This window comes from Micromys minutus (assembly GCF_963924665.1).
Source record: "Micromys minutus genome assembly, chromosome: 1".
Lineage (NCBI taxonomy): Eukaryota > Metazoa > Chordata > Mammalia > Rodentia > Muridae > Micromys > Micromys minutus.
In genome coordinates, this window is record NC_137969.1 from 153,373,109 (window position 1) to 153,377,145 (window position 4,037).

Below are 4,037 nucleotides of genomic sequence, written 5' to 3' on the forward strand. Positions count from 1 at the left end.
AATATCATGCATGTGTTAATGCATATTAAGAGATATATTTTATTAATGAAAGCATTTTTCAATAAAATGAAAGTAATCTACTTGCTTTGAATAATATTTATTCACCCATTCGTTAAAAATAAATGTAGTCTACACACAGTGAAGCCACTCAACCAGATTCCTTCTAGTTAGTGATGGGGAAGGACTGAACTCAACCCTGCCCATAGTGCTTGGACTAATTCAAATTCCCACTAAGAGTTCACAAAGATTTCTTCTTTTCTTCATCCTTCCACATTCTTGTCAAGACTATTTTTGCTTCAACACTGTCATTCTCATTGAGGAGATAGTAAATTTTCAATGTGTTTTAATTAATTCACATTTCTCAGATAAATAATGATGGTGACATTTTTCATGTTCCTTGACCAAATACCCCGTATCTTTGGAGAAATATATGCTTATTTTATGAACTCATATTTTGACTGAGTTGTTGATTTCCTTTTGAGTGTTGTATATTCAAGGAGTTAATCCTTCACCAGAAAAATACCTAGCAATGTTTCTTATTCGTTCTACTTTTATTTCTTCGTTCTAGTAGTTACTTATTTGGCTAAGTAGAAACTTGATTTCAGGAACTCTTATTTTCAAGTATTGACATTATGTCCTGAGCATTAAGAAGTCACTTTAAAAACCTGTAGGGAGTCGTATTGGATTTGGGACAAAGAGCTGTGCCCTAAGATGGCACCAGTTCCACCCTCTCTAACTAGTAAACACCCCAAGAGCGCATGCGCCTGTATCACGCCACATTACTGACCAATCATATTACCACACCTCAGCAATCAGACGGGCGGGGAGAATTAAAGGAGAGAGCCTCCCGGTTACAGGGCTCCCCGATCCATCAAAGCATCAAGAAAGGAATCCTGAATAAACTGGTGAGAGAAGAACCTGGCCATGTTGTGTCTTTTCCTTGCGGGACGAGGTTGGGTGCGACAAAAACCCACTGTTTATTTTTAAACTGTAATAAAAATAAAAAACAGGAATTTAGGTTCTTCTTCTTCAGGAAAACACCAAATGTCGGATGACGCTGGTGCAGCGAGAGGGCCCGGAGGACGGGGGGGGGGGGGGGGGGGGGTTGGGGGGGCATTCGGAAGCGGTCTTAGTGACCAAGGTCGTGGTCAAGGCCGCAGGGCTTGTCGAGGTAAAGCTGAAGACAAGGAGTGGATCCCCCGTCACCAAGCTGGGCCGCCTGGTTAAGGACATGAAGATCAAGTCTTTGGAGGAGATCTACCTGTTCTCCCTGCCCATTAAGGAGTCTGAGAGTATCAACTTTTTCTTGGGTGCATATCTAAAGGATGAGGTTCTGAAAATCATGCCAGTGTAGAAGCAGACCCGGGCTGGCCAGCGGAACAGGTACAAGGCTTTCGTCGCTATCGGGGACAACAATGGTCACGTTGGTCTTGGTGTTAAGTGCTCCAAGGAGGTTGCCACTGCCATTCGAGGGGCCATTATCCTGGCCAAGCTTTCCATCGTCCCTGTGAGGAGAGGCTACTGGAGGAACAAGACTGGCAAGCCCCATGCAAGGTGACAGGCCGCTGTGGCTCTGTGCTGGTGCATCTCATTCCTGCCCCCAGAGGCACTGGCATTGTCTCTGCTCCTATGCCCAAGAAGCTTCTGATGATGGCTGGTATAGATGACTGCTACACTTCAGCCAGAGGCTGCACTGCCACCCTGGGCAACTTTGCCAAGGCCACCTTTGATGCCATCTCAAAAATGTACAGCTACTTGACCCCTGACCTCTGGAAAGAAACTGTGTTCACCAAGTCTCCTTATCAGGAATTCACTGATCATCTTGTGAAAACCTGCACCAGAGTCTCTGTTCAGAGGACGCAGGCTCCAGCTGTGGCTACCACATAAGGGCTTTTATAAAAGACAAAATAAATGAACTAAGTCTGTAAAAAAATAAAAAAAAAAAACAAAAATTTAAAAAGAATATATGAAGTAAGAGTGAATGTATACGCAAAGAGTTACAACTGTGGATGAAGAAATGTGTGCATCCTTCAGGGTCACCAATAAACATGGCCTTGGAATATATCAATTGGATAAAAGCAAAGATAATATCTTGTATAACAACCAGATTATAAATAGAATTCTAATATGTGAGTGGCTTTACCACAAGCAGCCAAAGAAAAGTTCTTCAGTATTCTTCCTCCATTCTTTTCTGAAAACATTACTTTACTTTGCTACATTTTCCATAACAGTAACTGCAGTGGAAATGACTTTTATAAAACAAATCAAGCAGAACTGAGAGTGCTAAAGGTTTGAGACATCATAATGCTTTAAGGACCACTGTCAGGGTTAGAATTAGCATGCTCCTTGAAGATTTGCTATAATGCTTCTATGCCTACTGCTAAGGTTTTAAGAAATGGTTGGATCACAAAGATTCTGATGTATTCATAATTGAATGGACATTTGTGAAGTGGTTGAAACCTTTGGAAGCAGACCATGCCTGAATTAAATGAGTAACTGATAACATGCTCTTGGGATAGGGGTGTATTTTTCCTTTGGCTTTTTGCTCTCTGCTTTATATTGCTAACCCAAATCATATGTTTAATTTTCGCCCACATGATATCCTCATGCCCCATTAGTCGAAAGCATGGCTTAAACCTCTGAAATTATGAGTAAAGGTAAATCTTTCCTAATCTAAATTTGTTTTGTCATAGTCAGAGAAATCTCACTAACAGCAAGACTGGATATACTACCCAAACCACAGATCCCAGTAATTAAGATTCTACTTAAAATGGTTTTGAAAGAAAACAGCCTTTCCTTTCTCTTCCACACTATAATAGCACTGAATCAAGAATATAGGACACAAGAGTAAATTATGACTTAAAAGCCTCAATTTAATACATTGATTCATGAGAAATTTTATATAACTCTTTGTTAAGCAAGTCATACATAAATTTTCAGAACATAAACAATTTTTTAAGTTGAGAAATGTTTTACTGAACACCTCTGTACTATTTTAGACAGAAGTGAAACTGCATGGAAGTACCTTGATATCCATGCTGCATTATTTTGCATATGAATAGTTCAGTAGAAGAACAGCAAGTTTATGAAGAAACTGATGGCCTACTATGAAAGAGTAAAATCATTAAGCTGTACAACATGGTTTACTTAGCACCCTGTGAGACATTCATTGAGAAAGGCATCTCAAGGTAGAAGGAGTGTATTTCAGTCTAGTCATTACTGGCTGTAGAATATAAGACATATGATACCCACTAGTGCTCAACTAGATTTGGGGTTGGGAATACCTGGAGAAATATGTCACCGAATACAGAGTTCACTGCTTTCATATACGTAAGAACTAGTAACTCCTAATTTAGTATGTAGAAAGTTAGGTTTACATACAAGTAATGCAATAATATGAGAGATGTTAGAAGAGAAAGAAAAGCTCAAAACTTACCTAGCCCTTCTTTACAGAAAAGAATATAGTCAAATAGAAAACCACAAGTATTGATGATCTGTCTACTTCTCCTGTCAGTTCTCTCTGATTTTACCTCACTGTATTGGTTCAGTTCCAAGTCATAAAGCACACTGGTACCTACCTCCTTGACCTCACACTCAAGCAGCTTTTATCATCTTGAAAATATTTCTTTAATAATGAATCTAATTCCCATCACCTCACCATTCCCATGACTGAAAGAGAAACATTAAAGTCTTTCTTCTGTTGAAACTCTATCATCTAGCCTAGAAGATTAAATATATATTAAAATATAACACAGTATAGGTTAAAATGTAAACCCTCTTGTATATCTAACACATAGGGTATCCAAAGTATTTAAAACGTATTAGAAACCAATAGCTGTATTTTATGCTCAGTCAGGGCAGAGATCTTCTTGCTATTTGGGCCACAGGTTTAATAGGAGGAGAGAAAGTGATTAGGGTCTTTCAAAATGTCAAAATAGTTAGAAAAGTTGGCCTGTGTAAATTCCATTTTTGAGGACTAATGGCAAAATTTATGTTGGAAACTCACACTTTCTAAATTATAATACCTTTCTTGACAA